This window comes from Erpetoichthys calabaricus, chromosome 10, assembly GCF_900747795.2.
Source record: "Erpetoichthys calabaricus chromosome 10, fErpCal1.3, whole genome shotgun sequence".
Lineage (NCBI taxonomy): Eukaryota > Metazoa > Chordata > Cladistia > Polypteriformes > Polypteridae > Erpetoichthys > Erpetoichthys calabaricus.
The window spans coordinates 94,067,296-94,083,555 of NC_041403.2; the positions used below are offsets into that span (position 1 = coordinate 94,067,296).

At 39.6% G+C, this 16,260-nt stretch overlaps 1 protein-coding gene across 1 annotated transcript in view; it reads left to right on the forward strand.

Annotated features, from left to right (window-relative positions):
• The first annotated feature begins 1,265 nt into the window (after positions 1-1,265).
• The window catches only part of sulf2b (sulfatase 2b), a 368,243-nt gene continuing 353,248 nt past the window's right edge, over positions 1,266-16,260 (forward strand). The window contains exon 1 of the mRNA XM_028811624.2: positions 1,266-1,645. The gene's annotated coding sequence lies outside the window, so the exon portion shown is untranslated. The remainder of the gene's footprint in view (positions 1,646-16,260) is intronic.

Genomic DNA, 16,260 nt, shown 5'->3' on the forward strand with positions numbered 1-16,260 from the left:
GAAGACGTTAGAAGCTGTAGAAACTTGATGCTGTAGGTATCAGAGGTAACCTAGAAAACTGGATTTCAAGTTGGTTAACCAGCAGAAGACAAGGAGCACAGATAAGAGCAGACTGAGTGGGGACCTACTCAAGGCATTTAAAATCCTCAAATGCACTGATAAAGTAGATCCAGCTGAATTCTTTCAACTTAAGGGTGAATCACATACTGGAGGACATCAGTGGAAATTAAGGGGAAGTGCATTCAGAAATGAAGCTAGGAAGCACTTCTCTACTTGAAGAATTATGAGAATCTGGAACAAACTACTGAGACATGCAGTTGAAGCAGAAATTATTGGGACAGCTTAGCTTTTAGTAAAACAAATGATCATGAAGGACTGTATAATTTCCTCTTTTTTTATCAGATTTCTTATGTTCTTACAGGTTCTTATTATGCCTTACACAGTAGTTAAAAGACTCAAATGGCTATAACTCCAGAACAGTAGCTGCTTCATTTGGGTCTTCATTCTTAATTTATTATCAGTAGAGTTGTTTTTTGTTGTTGTTGTAAAAGTGTTATGATGGTTCGGGTAGAGATTTGTAGGGTCAGCTATAAACCCTCCTGGTGGGTTTCAAACTGGGGTCATGTTGTATCTCTGGTGGACGCCTGTTAAGTCAGTAAACCCGTTGAGCTAAAGGACCATTCACTAGGCTCAAGTGCTGTAAATAACACCATCCTAAATGACGGAAAATGCAATTAATGCTTTAAAGTGTAACTGACAAAGGTAAGTGAATTCTCCTCTGCTTACCTACCGCTGCATGGGGTGCGTGTAACTGGATCACACGTTGGTACTAAAACAAAATCTGTGTATGCACAGTCGAAATCACCATGCAGGGGCACGCGCGCTGTTTTGAAAGTGCGTGCATGGCCCATGTCCTGTGCATGACGGTGTAAGCAGGTGTGCGGGTCACCCGCAATACACTTGTGAACTGAGTGTGTGAACTTGCAAACTGTTGTCCGAGTGGAGCTCTGCGTGTTCCAGTTTGGCTAGCGCAGAGTACCCTCCTCGCAGGTGCACTGGTTGCCTCAAAGGGCTCCCGAGACTCCACAGTCTTCATTCATTCTTACAGGTACCAGGCTGAAGTAGGGCGCGAGTCTGTGCCACGATCTCACAGAGCTTTCGCTCCGCCTCTGGCCCCAAGAAAGGAAGCGGGCAGGGCCGCCTGGCAGGCAAGCAGGCAGGCAGCACTTGGATGGGGTGGGCGCTGCTCGAACGCTCTTTCTCCCTCCCTCGCTTGTTCGCCCGCTCCTTCTCGCTCATCTCTAACTGAGCAAAGAGACTTTTAAAGCGAGCAGCTCAGGCCAGGCGTGTTTCAACAGATGAGCGGAGATGTCCTGATTCAGACAGGGCCGGGATTCGCATCAGCGGGGGGTGGGGATCTGATTCTACACTGGAATTTGTTGTTGTTTTCTTTTTTTTAATTCCACTCCCCGTCACTACATAAAACATAAGGCACCCTTTTTAACACAAAAGGACGCCGGCGACTCCTGATACAAGTACATCGGTGGTGAAGTCTTGCAATTTTTGAAACTCCAATCCGTTTTTTTAAGCTCGGTGGAGGGAAGTGCTTTTGTGGCTTCCATAATTCAGCGGTCTGCTTCTCAAGGTACAGTACGCCTCCCTGATGTATTTGTTGCTCTAACAGGTCCCACGCAGGGCGATAGCAGCTCAGTGTCGCGCAGCTGTCGCCTATGCTAGGCACACTAGGGATCTGTGACTTTAGATACTGTAACTGTCTCGAAGACGCGTGTATTCGCCGTTTCAGTGAAAATGTGTCTGCTTTCATTTGCTATTCGCCTGTACTTTATTCAAGCTGCGTTTCATTGAAAACTGCAGCCAGAGTTTAACGTTCAGTGCAGCCTCTATTGTAACTATGTTGCACCTTTTTCATTTTAAAGAACAACTGAGATGACACATGTGAATGGAGCTGTATAAGGTATAGACTAACTTCTTCATATATAAAATATTTGTTCTTTGTGTTATACTTTTTTCTTTGTAAAGTACAATTGTAATACCACGCCAGAAAGGCGCTATATAGAGTACACACTGTGTGCAGGAGTGTTGGGTCATGAATCATGCGCTATATTTGAGCGCTTGTTCGCTCTGTCATTCAATGAAATGGTAATTCTTCTAACGTGTCTGAGTCCGAGGAAACTTGGGGAGAAAACTTTGAGCCTGAGACAGGACTGGTTAGGGTAAGACATAGAGCAAGCTTTGTGGATTTGATAAACTGGGCAGTCTGAACTGAAAGAGATAAGAGTGATTATACTGGGATGACGGTAAGCAGGACAGTCAAACTGGACAATACATGGCAGATTACGTAGAGTTCTAAGAGATCCTGCCGGAAAGGTACGGGACAGTGAACTTAAGTACTGTGCAGTACGGGCAAAGTTCAGGTCGCGTTAAGGCTAAGTGGTCTTGAGTGTACAGTTAATTTGTTCACTCAAGTTTAAAAAAATTGCGTGGGCATAGCTGCTTTCAGCATATTCGCTTTTTTATGTATTTGTTAGACTGTGCTGCTCACCACATTATCCCCCCAAGGTTCACCATGGAGTCGCAATGCAGCACAGACCTGGAAACCGCACACGTAGAACTCGCGCAGACTTCCTTGCCTGAAGTTGCCTCTTGAGCTTGTTGGCGACAGCGATGAAGACTGGTTTGCGTTCAAAGGCACAGACAAGGTCACGAATGATGAGATGGCTTCCGAAAAGTTGAAGGATACAGCATTGATTAAATGGCAAGACAAAGCGATCAAACACATTGACGCGCTTTATTTAAACGAGGCATGCCCGTGAGGTTTTGTTTTTATTGAAAACACGTTTAATTCCACGTGAGTTTTGAATCAGCTGTTTCCTCAGCGAATGTATCTAATATTCGAATTGAAATTACCGACCATCATTTATCACAAAATAATTTCCGGCGCTTTAGAATAAATGACGATTTTCTTGCTACTCCTTTCCACACGTTTATTTATTTTTTATTTTTTTTTTAGCAATTTCTAGTAATTTATACATTAAGTAAATCTAACAAAATGGAAATTAAGTAATCGTAGATGTTCCGAAAATCAGCTACTGTAGGATTTTTCACTTTAGATTCATTTACTTAGGCTACTTGATTGCTTACTTACTGATTTCGAGTTGATAGCGCGTATAGTTACTGCCTGGCGTTATTAAACTATTTCAAAGTGTTGATCTGAGCTAAAGGTGTTGCCAAAAGAGAAAGGAAAAATATTAAAGTATACATCTCAGTTGCATGTAATATGTTGATATGGGATGATATGCATTGAGTGCGTGTAAGGAGCGAAGCAAGAAGCAGAAACTTGACTAGTGGTACAACCAATGTTATTGTTTTGTTGAATCGAACTTTAACTCGACCAGCACCTCAGGTTGTAGAGTTAAGAAGAGCCGTAACTGCTTGAAATGCCTTTTAACTGCATACACTTCATTCCAAAAGCTAACGTCTTCATTAAACACCATCCGATTGCACGCGCTAAGTGAAACAAGCAACTTTTGATTGATGCCCTCATTAACAATACAATATTATTAGTGCATCTGCTCTGTCTGTTTAAAGAGTCATACTTTTTTACATTAAAAATTCATGTGCTAGAAATTTATTCTGAAAATATTGACGAGGAACCGAGATTGCAATTTTGGTTTCAGAATCGCATCAGTAAATACCCTTAAGGCTTTAACGTGTTGTCGGGCACGATTTTATCAATTACACGAAGCTTCCCCTCTTGTGTCTTTATCCGTTTTAACTCGGAATTCTTAACGCCTGGTGGGAGAATCAGTGGAGCTTCCTGCTGAGGTGTCTGCTGTGAGAACCTGAGGTCGGAGACGAGCCTTACGAAGGCATCTGCCAGTACGACTTGTTGAGACTTGAGGACCCCTGAGCGGCCCGGCAGGATGCTTGTCAAACGCCGATTAGCAGACAGCAAAGGTCAGGCCGGGGCTTTTCGTCTAATCGGCTGCCGTTTTACTGTTTGCTTGCGTTCTCTCCGTCTGGTGGGTGCCGACTGGGCGGACGCTGGGATGGACTGGTCTGTCCCAGACTTGTGTCCAGTGCCGCTGAGGTTTGCTTCGGCTCAGAGCGACAATGTCATGGGAAAGATCGATTGAGCGCATTATGTTTAAAACGATCTTTGTTCGCTACCCTGGCCTTTGAATTGATGCGAAGCAGTGGCACAGCATTAGAAAGAATTGTGTGCCACGAATGTTACCTTTTAAAACAATTTTCTAAGCCTCTATTCCAAGTTTAATTATCTCAGCATTTACTTTTTAAATAAATTGTGCCATTTCACTTGATGACTGAGGTGGTATTTTATACTTGGAGTATCATTCATTATACAGTACATAGATTTGAGAAGACCAGTGTAATAAAGTTAAAAATAAAGAATTAAGAATGCTCCTCAGATCTTTAATGACATACTCTTTCTCGTCTACATTTTCTGATAAGTTCCCGTGTTTGTGATACACCTCTGTGCTTTTCTAACTTGGTACTTATCAAGCCTTGACCATGTCGTTTTCAATATGCATTTCTCTTTTACTTTGATTATGTTAAAAATTTAGTTCATAAGTTTGTATTTTGTAACATTCTTTTGTTGAAGACGGTAAGATTCTATGCCGCTCCTGGGCATCATCACCTCTGGTGCCCTCATGTATGCACACACACTCCCACACACACAAATCAAATTATATAAACCACGCATAAAAAATGTAATAAGCCAGAATTAAAGGCAAACAAACTTCCAAGAGACAGAAACTTGCGACCTGTATCCATTTTCTGAAATTTTAAATGAAGGTCTGTAGGAGTGAGTTGTTATTGCAATCTATACAATCTATCATATTTGTTTATCTGTTTATCAGTTTTGTTGTTCTTTCCAACATATGCAAAATTTAGACAATGTGAAAACCACAGGCATGCATTTAATTTTTTACAAAGTATTTCATTTGGCTTTGTAAAAATTTCCTTTCAGTTACTTTTACCCAAATAACTGAAGGAAACAATTTAATTTTAATTAACTAAGCCTACAGAACAGCAGACACATTCGTCGAGGTGCACAAGAAACCTGAATCTGTTTTTTTTTGTTTGTAGGATGTTTTTGGTGTTGATGCCACCAAGGTCACCAGATCGCTCATTGCTTAATCTCGTCTTGTTCTTGTGGAAAGTGAATGAATGAATGGATGGACGAATGACAGTTTTTTGTGACACCCCTGCCCCCATATGAAATGCATGAGGCCATTTATCATTTTTAAACAGCTGGAGGTTAGCAGGTTGATGTGGGTTGTTCTTTCAAATGATCTTTCCACTTCAATAAGCAGTTAAGTTAATATACTGTACCTGACATTATATCTTTAAGAAGTTATCTGAGATGCAAGTCAACACTAAGGAGCTGCGTTACATAATATAACAGTTTCAAATTGCTGAATCCGGTTTGGAGTCATGAGTGAAGCCGAGGCTATCTTGGAAGCATTGGGAAACATACAGGAACCAACTCTGGCAGGGGTGCTAGTCCATTGTACAGTTTTAAAAATAAAGGTGCTAATCTGGCTATTCAGAGCAATGCCATAGGGAATAACAGATCTGTAAAGTAACGCTGGGCTCTTGATTTTAAAATGTCTTTTACTGCACACAATAATGCAGGATTAGCACGGGTTTTCTTGATTTATTTATCCTGCTAAGTCAATTACTATACATTAAGATTTCTGTTTTGTCCACATATCTGGAACTTTCTCAAAGCCTAAAGAACAAATTTCAAATGCAAAAAAAAAAACCTGAAAATAAAATATCCCTTTGTCAACCACACAACCCAGTAAACTGTCATTGTAGAAGCATTATTTTTAGGAGTGTGGAGCCCAGTCACGCACACACCCAAACTGAAACTGGGCCAGAGTAGCTTAATGCTCCCTCCTTTGGGACGTGGCTGGAAAAATACAGTATCTTAAGGGATAATCCCACATAGATGTGGGAAGAACAAATGCGCCAACTGTACAAAGGCACTGACTGGGACCTCTGAGGCAGCATTCTTAATCCTAATCACAAAAGCACTAGGCCATCTTTATAGTTTTAAATGGTAACACTAACCATATGCCTTATTCTTTTTACGAACAATGTGACAAAAGTGGCATAGGAGTTATAAACCCTACTCAGCTGAACTCTGCGACTCTAAATAAGTCAAAAGGACATCAAATGTGTGCCTCATTAAGTTGTACTGCCATCTTTGTGCTATTCATTCAAAGAGGCTGAACATGGTACTATAAAAATACAAGTGAATGGTAACACACACTAAATTGTACCTTCTTAAATCCATTGGTGAGGTGACTGTTCAGAAATATAAAATGTCATTTTTGAGAGAGAGGGGATGCTATTTATGGGACATAAACATACGAAAAGTTCATATTCCCTTGGGTGAAGAGAAATGCAGATTGTTGTCAGTGTATTATCATGTCTTATTTTCCATTTTAATTTCACCCTCACTTTCCTTTAATGGAACCCAAGAATTAAAGAATTGTGTTTCTGCTATTCGAAAAGGCAAAGGTTGGTAGATTTTTTTGTGTTTTATTTTAAAAATAGAACATTCCCTATATTTTAATGTCTTTATTACTACATTATTTTAGCTCATTATAGAAAGAAACAATACGTTTTCACATAACATCTTTCAGTTCCTCAATCCATTTTCTAAGCCCACTTCTAAACCAGGGTACTGCAAGGCACACCCACCCTCACCCCTGTAAGGCCTAGTTGGAGGTACCAGATTTCCTAACCTGATGTGGATTGAACCTATAGTGGACAGAAAAAACCCTCAATAACATGAGCAGAATGTGAAAAATGTGCAAAGCCTAGAATTTAACTTGGGTCACTGAAGATGTCATGGAGATGGACCAGCCACAATTGTCTATGCTGCCCTGCTTCATGCTACATTCATCAAGAACTTTATTATTGCATTGCATGGTCATGGAGAGCTGAAGCAACAGCATCACAGGCAAGACAAGACCAAGCTCAGGGTGTTACACAGAGCACTCTCACCCACAACTAGTTATTCCTGTCCTCCATCTGAATGTCATGTCTTAGGGTTGAGGGCAGAAACCAAGGCACCCTGGAGAGAAAAACCCATGCAGAAATGGCAAGAACTGAACCACGTTTCCTAGAGGAGTGAGGCTAACTACCATGCTGCCTGTCTCACATAACCTATGATTCAACATGGCTCAATTCAGATCAGAAAGTCAAAGAAGAATGAACCAGTAGTGTTAGCTAAATTCTTTCCTTGGTGCAAGCTTGGAAGCAATTAGGCTGACATTATTTGGACACAAACCTCTTGCTATCCCCACAGCCATTTGACATTTACAACAGCAGTACTGTGACTTCTGCAAATGCACATGCAGAGAAGAGAGTCCAGCAGACATAAGAGAATGGGAATGAAGGAGCTGAAGGGTTTGTACTACTTGTAGCCTTATGTCTACAAAATGAGTAGAAAATGTGGAAAACTGGAATTTACTAAATCATAGAAAATCATCAAAATAATTAACTAATTTCCTACATTATATTCCTAAAGATCACCAGGCACAGTTTCAGAAACCAAGTGCTTGTATAAACATTTGTTTTAGAATTGCCTGTGGGGACAAGTAATTACTGTATATGAAATGATGTCATCCCATCAAACGTTGGTATAACATCATCTAGAGTTTGAAATCACACACCCATAATAAATCATCGACATTATGTCGCAGAAATAAGTCCAATAAGCCAAATAAAGCAAAGCAGAGCTATCGTTAAATGCACTTCTTCTGAAAAGCAGCCCTCCTCAGAAGCGTCAGTATACTCCACTACCGGAAGCCTCCTGCAGGGTCTCCACAGAATGGGAGTCTTATTAGATTTTCTGACTAAAGAATGTTTCTCCAGATGAAAAAATCAACATGCGCGTTCTTTAATCCACCACCATGAAGCCAAAGGCTGAAATCCATAATTTTCAGTCAGGTAATATTTTTTCAGGTTGTTCACGAAAACATTTTCAACAGATAATTTAGTGTGCAATACTGGAACATTCTAGAGGATATCTTTTCTTTTCATGAAGCAATTCTTTAAGTTCTTTATCATTTTACTTCACACAAATAATGAACATAAATTATTTCTATAATTATTTGCTTAAAGAATTTGTCATTATGCCTATAACTGATAGCAACATGGTTATACTTAGAATAAGACGACGGTTAATGGAGAAATTTTACATTATAAACATCGTGTATTGCCTTATTTACAGCATTTAGCACTGCTGTCTCTTTGGATCCAGTGTGCTGGGTTTGGATCATGGTACCTGTCTTCTTGAATTTTGCACATTTTCCCCATGCCTGGGAGGCTTTGTCTCCGAGTATTGTGGCTTGTCCATTCAAATCCCAAGGATGTACATGTTAGGTTAATCAGTGAACAAAATTGTCTCTGCATGTGTATGCAAATGGCACCCCATCCAGGGTTGGTTCTCACCATAGCATAGGCAGTGACCCACACTGACCCTGGACTGGATTAAGCGGTTTTAAGAATGTTATGTTATGTTATGTTGTGCTCTTGCCTGGCTTAACCAGGTTTAAAAGTGGATGGAAAAATACACATACATTCAATAGAATATTGTAATTATGAATGTTTTATGTGTAATTGTTTCAGATTTAATGTATTGAATGTCTGATCTAAACACACAGTTGTTTAAGTCTAAACATTTGATAGAACTACACAGTTTATTATACTAATTTCCTCCTAGTGTAGGTAGTTAAGGATATTTAAAGTAGCTTTTCATCTCAGGAGGTCTTTCATGTTTTCATGTTGTGGTTTGACAGTTTGTTTCCTATTTTATGCCACAATTGTGTCTGAATGCACAGGTAACTTGATAAAATTGCATAACATGTTAACACTCACTTAATCCAATTCTGGGTCACTGGGGGCTGGAGCCTATTACTGCAGCACTTTGTTGAAGCTGTCTGTAGCAGTCCTGTGGGTAAAATGTAAACTTTTAGTTTAGATGGCAATGTTAAATTGGGATGCTATGAGTGAAGGGGGTTGTGTGTGTGTGTGTGTGTGTGTGAGTGTACCCTGCCATGGACAGGAACTTCATCAAGTGTTAGTTGTGCCCAATTCTGCTGAGGTGGGTTTCATGCCTTATCACCCTGAAGCTGGATTATCCAGGTTCATTTAATAAAGAATATTTATACACATGGGTGGCACAATAGTTAGCTGTTGCTGTTTGGGTGCAGTTTGCATTGTCTGCCTGTGCCTACATAAGTATTCATTGTTCACCAAAACAACATAAAATATAAATGCACACACACAGAGTAAGTGCTTAAAATGAGCATGACTCTATAACAGGTATATTACTATAAACCTGAGGCAGAGATATTTGTTTTAGGGTGCATACATCTATCTACATAGAAGTATAGTGAACTGAATACAAAAAATAACATTACATTCTCAAGCCTGTTTATTAAACTTTTCTATCACAGGGGGTCAGAGCCTGTCCCAGCAGTCCTGGTCATAAGGCAGAAACCAGCCCCAGGCAGGGTGCCAGTCCATCATGGAGCAAATTGAAAAGCCGTTATCTGCCGGTTGTGTTTGGTGTTCTGCATTCTGTGCATTTTGTCTGATTTTAATGACTAGCAGATTACAGGATGGACATGTTAGATGTATCTTATTTAAAACATTGAACATGTGCTTCCTAAATTGTTCCCTGTAGAGCCTACATTGTAGCAACATCTCCCATTTCAAAGGCAGATCTGGGGCAAAATCCAAACAAATTGTTCCTAGTTTCCTTTCCCAATGGCTCTAAATGGCTCACAAGTGTCAGGGTGTAAAGAGCTTCCTTTTTTTATTTTTTTTTAACGGCAGATCTCAGCATTGAGAAGTGAGTTGGGCTTTCTTTTTCCTGCTGCATTCGTTTGAAAGTATGAAAGATCTCACCCTTCACACACTCCAATCTGATGGAGAAAAAGCTTTGAGGGAAACTGACATATGATGGCAGGTGCTGGAGCTGGCCCAATTGTATTCTGCATGGAGACAGATGTTCTTATTGATTGACAGGTCTTTTCGGAGTCATTTGCATATTCAACGAGCTGCACATCGCCGCCAAAGACAAAGAGCACACAGGGCATGGGACTGTAGGCCTTGAATGGTAAAGCAATTTCGAGAGACACGTTGCTCTCATAGCCTTCACTTGCATGCTTGGCAAGTGTATGCGGTGGGGAAAACTTCCATCTCAATGAATTAAACTTTTATTTAAAACACTTGACAAAAAATCTTTTATCGTCACTGAAGGTTATTCTGAGGCAGACAGGAAGCCAATGTAGCCTGAATTGTTACATTGTTGTGATATCTGATACCTTATAAGGCAGGAGATGACAAGCTACTCTACTGTGGCAATAATCCTCACCCCGATCTTCTATTCCTGGGAATCCAAATAAACAAATTACCAAAAATTAACTTACATATTCATTATGCTAAAGGATAGGGTGAGTTTAGAAATGCTCCTCTGATTATTATAAGAGAGGCTGTTAAGTGCAAGTTAGTGACCAGTTCCAAGTGTTGCAGTGTGCCCATTACAAAATTCACCTTCAGCCCAAAACAAGTTGGCTTCTGTCAAGCCCAGCTGTCTAGTCCAGTGGTCCAGCAAAGCTTTGGTCACTACCTCCACTCCTAACACCGTGTTAAATATCTGCAATCACTCCTATTGGAAATGATCACCCTTTTTACTTCCTACAAATGGCATCATACTTATACGATAAAAACATCTTTTAATTGCAACGGTAAGACTTAAGTCAGCTAGGAGGAGATCTGACCTATCAAGAAAAATCTTCTGTTTTATTGTGTCCAGACTCTGGATTGACCTCTCACCGGTTACTTGATCTGTTGTGTCCATTCATTTTTTTTTAAAGCAACTCTTAAAACCCACAGCTTAGAAAGCATTTAATTCATGGTGAACGTTTCTACCCTCGCTACCACTGACTGTCTCAGATCAGGTCTCCCACATGGAACTGTGGCTTGATTGTCAGCTGTTTTTTTTGTACTGTAATTTGATATTACATAACGCACTAAACTGTGGTTTTGTTTATCTACATACATTCTGGTATTTCTTTTATTTGTGCAGCAGTGTTTTATTGGATATTGTTTTTATTGTTCTTAGGTCAGTGTTTATTTAGGACCTTAAGCACAGGAAAGAAACTCATTGTGAAATGCTGTACCATTCTTAACACTAGAATTACCAAAGCTTACGAGCAAACTCGTAAATCCGGCCCACCATAAATCCATTCGCATGTCTCCATTCAGCGTCTTTTGTCTTGTAAATGTGTCGATAATCCCAAGCAGCAAGCAGCCTGCTATACCATCCCCCCCACTGCCGGAGAAACTGCAAAAACCTCTCCCAACTGAAGCCTTGTTTATCAGGGAGTCAGGTACCTAGGCTAAAAAAATATATCATTATTCGGAACACATTCATTTCACGTGTGTTTTCCGTGTCTACAAAGATCTACTGTCTTTGTAAGTGTAGGATGACAGGAAATGTTGAACAAATACCTAAAAGACAAACTTTTTCCATGTTTTAGTACTAATGAAAAAATGTAGACATGAAGTGTATAATGTGAGAAGACTGGAGTCCAAATATCAAATAAGCACTTTCACAAAAGATACAACTATAACAGAACAAATGCACTCCTGAAACCCCCCAAGACTATAACCGAAGAAAAAGAAATCAAGTTAGTGTAGCTTGTTATTCTGATATCATGGGTAGTACAGCGGTTAGAGCTGCTGACTCCTATTCAGAAGGTCCTGGGTTTGAGTCTTCACGTGTCCCAAAATAAACATTTTAAGTAGTGAGCTGTTCTTATAGATAGATAGATAGATAGATAGATAGATAGATAGATAGATAGATAGATAGATAGATAGATAGATACTAATCTTAAGGGGAAATTCACATACTCCAGCAGCAGCATACTGATAAAGAATATATTAAATTAAAGAGTGATAACAATGCAGGTATACAAACAGACAATAACTTTGATAATTTTAACGTTTACCCCAACCCCCCCCCCCCCCCCCCCGGGTGGAATTGAAGAGTTGCATAGTGTGGGGGAGGAATGATCTCCTCAGTCTGTCAGTGGAGCAGGAAAGTGTTACTATAATACAATTATACAGTAAAAACATACATTTGATTTGAGTCTGTAACAGCCGCTGTAAATGTATGGTACTTGTAAAGGTTAGCGTTTTTTTTATTCAGTTTTATGCTCCCAGTCGCATTCACGCTTGCCCCGATCTGACACTGCTGTTTTCAAATAAAGACCAGCTATAACAGAGGTGAACTCAGATCGGAGAAAGAGAACAGAAGCCCTCCCCACAAGAAACGTCCACTCACATATAAGAACAACGCAGCTGCACCAGGCGTAAAGGCGAAAGATTGCACCGTTTGGATACAGGATGAGGTCCAGCGTCATCCTGCCAATCAGTCCTTCAAAGAAACAGCACGGCTTACAGAGCTCATCAACGTATCGTACTGCTTGTGCGCCACTGTCTTACAGTTTGAGTTTAATACTGCCAATAGGGTTTATGCATCCATTAGTACTGTTCAGCCCTTGCTGGTGGTTTCAGCGTACACTGCACCGTGCTCACGTTCAATGTTGGCAGTATCTACATCCATGGACTGAACACTGGCTGAACACTGTGACTTTAGTCTTCAGTGACTAGACTTTCTTTGTCTCTCAATAAGAATGGTAGTTAACAAGTGGTTATCCTGTCTATCCTCACTCCCTAACGCTTTTATGAACTTCAGTAAACGAGAAGAGGGGTGTTATATAAGGATAGGACTACTCTCTTTCTGGTCATGCTAGCTCTCCTTCTGGACATTTTTTGTATTTCAGATTCAAAATTTCCTCTTTGCCTTTTGAACCAGTTCCTGCTTGTAGAAAAAAATATTAACAAGTCGAATACTGTGAATCAAAGTATGAATTATGTGTGATGTAAACAAACAGATCTGATGAGACAAAAGAAGCCCAACATTTGTTTTTAATTTGTGAGCAGATGAATTCTGCTATCAGATCATCTTTTATGACAGTGAACATTGCTTGTCCTGATTGTTTTCTCTCGCCTGTCTTTGCTCTCCCTTCTGCATTATAACTCATCAGATTATGTGAAACCTTTTCAAGGAGAGCTCTGGAGGCAGATCCATGGTGGCATTAGCATACCTGTGGCTCATAAGCATGTAGGCCCCTTTTCTCTGGGGAGAGAACAGGCAGACACTTTAGACTTTCAGCTGTAGGATCTTCTCTCTCCTTTGGCCCCTTAAACTAAAGTGGTGGTGCAGTGGTAAGTGCTTCTTCCTCAGGCAGACAGGATCTCTGTTCAGTTCTTGGCCATATGTTCTGTTCTGTGTTCTCCATTTGCAGGCATGAGGTTCCCCAGGTCCTCACATACCCTTCCCCATCCAAAGGCTGTGCATTGACACAGTTTCCCATGAATGTATGTCAGTTCTTGCCTGTTTCCAGGGCTGCCTAAATGATTCTCAGCTCCTTTATTTTACAGTATGTGATATAAGAAATCTGCGATGGGCTGGTGCCCTGCCCGGGGTTTGTTTCCTGCCTTGCACCCTGTGTTGGCTGGGATTGGCTGCAGCAGACCCCCGTGACCCTGTAGTTAGGATATAGCAGGTTGGATAATGGATGGATGGATGGTTGATATAAGAAATAATTTTAGAAGATGGATGAATGAATAAATGGAATTTTTTAGAAGCAAAGCAAAAAATGTTCAGCGAAACAAAAAAAACTTCAATACCCATAAGTGAAACTATGTTTGTGTACATTAAAGCAAAGATTATGGTGAATATAAACAGTTGAGAAGTCTGAACTGAGCTGAAAATATAAATTTGTCTCTGCTGGGCTTTGGCCTTTTTTAACAATGAAAAAACCTTTAGACGTTTGTATAATTTAAGATCCAAATCCCATTTCTAGATCACCAGTTGACTGTTTATGACTTGATTGTATGGAAGCAGCAGAGTTCTGTGGCTTTTAATGCACCCATTGCTCTTTTCTGTATAAATAATTAATACCTTTAGCTTTGGAAAGAAAGGAGCATGTTTCACTCAGGTGAGGCACTTTGAGTCTGGAGGTTACGCAGAACGGATGAGGCCAGCTTTGTGGCGCAGATGTTATGCTGCTGCTAGTCTGCTACTTATTGTTAAATTGGGGCGTATTCCAGTGGATATTTTTATTTTTGTACTTTCTGGTTGCTTCTGTTGAGCGTCAAAAATGGTGTAATATACAGTACTAAACATTAACGTTCTAATTGATTTCCATTATTTTGTATACCAGCACATTTGAAAATGTATCCAAGAACAAAATAATAAATTATTAAAGAAAAACAGACCCAAATTCAAAACAATTGACCCTGAATGAAAATATCATACCACCATGCTAATGGTTTATAATACACACACATATCAGATCCATTGTAAAATATTTGTTGTTTTTAATGGTGGTCCACATATTTGCGGAAACGCAAGTATTCACCTGTTGCATTAGCTTACTTGGTAACTACTCTTCCTATAAAAAACTATACATGTAAAGTGGATGTTTACAAAACAGGAGTAAAAGCCAAACTAGTTTTATATGTGGTGTGGCATGGAATGCTAATCTTGACTTTTTATTTTCCGTGTAGTGTATAATCACTCTCTGACTCCATTATCAGTGGTTACTTTGGACAAATGTACACAGTTTCATTGTATTTTATGTAACATCTGTCTCAATTAGTGGGTGATGAATCCATAGTTAAACCTAATCTTGCTGGTATTACTTCTGGAATATAATAAAGTATATTAAGCAGCAAATAACAGCATTATAAGACCAAGTTGGATGACTTGTGCCAACACAAGAAGATGCATTTCAGTAATGGCATTATCAGACATTTCATATCATTAAACATGAAGAAGTGGAGACATCTTGGATAAAATGAGGTCAGTATACAAATCTGTTATCACAAAAAATAGTCAGTATACACATTTGGTCAGTCTAACAGCTTAAAGCACAAATCTGGTAAAAACAATACCATGAGAGAAAAGCAAAAATTTGAGTTCCTTCCTGCAGACATGACAGTTATAAAATGGTTCAAACAACTGATCTAAATAATATTTTTTAATAATCAGGAGGAACATGAAGGGGGTAAGCATAAGACATTGAGGAAATTAAGCACTGAGAGATGAATAACCATTTGCTGTTTATATACTGTACGTTTTTTTTGGAACAGGTGCTTCATAACTCTAGACAGGAACAATCAACATGAATAAGACGAGACACTATGGCAAGTCTGAATGAATAGCCTGCACAAAGGGGAATAAATGTTTGCCAGGAGTAGTGGAGTGAGACTGTGTGATAATGAGAAGGACAGCTTCACAACAGCATTTTTGGCAAATCTAGGCATCTGGTTATTTATTACACATCAGAAAGAAAAGCTGATCAGACAGAAGCAACCAGATGTCTTTTTTTATTTCAGTCTCGTAAATCTTAAAAGAAGACTTTCAGTCAACATAATCTAAAGCTTTCCAGGCTAAGTTTGTTATTTTTCAAGTCAAAGTTATTTATTCGTAAACATGGTATATGCAGTATGCATTTGCCATGTGAAATTGTGTTCTAAAGTTAAGCATTTATTTTGTATAAAATTTAAAAAACACATAGCCTTCCGTGTTTCTGACGCATGTTTGTGTGAACAACAGGGATCTGGAAATAATCATTTTTATCACATATTCATGGTAGGTAAGAAATGTTTTCTTTTTGCTTGTATGATAGCAGTGGCCTTCGTGAGAGGAGTTCATCTATAATAATAAAAGGCAAAGCCCTCACTGACTGACTGACTCACTCACTCACTCACTCACTCACTGACTGACTGACTCACTCATCACTAATTCTCCAACTTCCCGTGTAGGTGGAAGGCTGAAATTTGGCAGGCTCATTCCTTACAGCTTACTTACAAAAGTTAGGCAGGTTTTATTTCGAAATTCAAAGCGTAATGGTCATAACTGGAACATATTTTTTGTCCATACACTGTAATGGAGGAGGCGGAGTCACGTATCGCGTCATCACGCCTCCTACGTAATCACGTGAACTAAAAACAAGGAAGACATTTACAGCACGAGTCACACGTGGGAACGAAGGTAAATGACGTTAATTTTTGACTGTCTTTTAATACTGTGTAAGCATACATATTAAC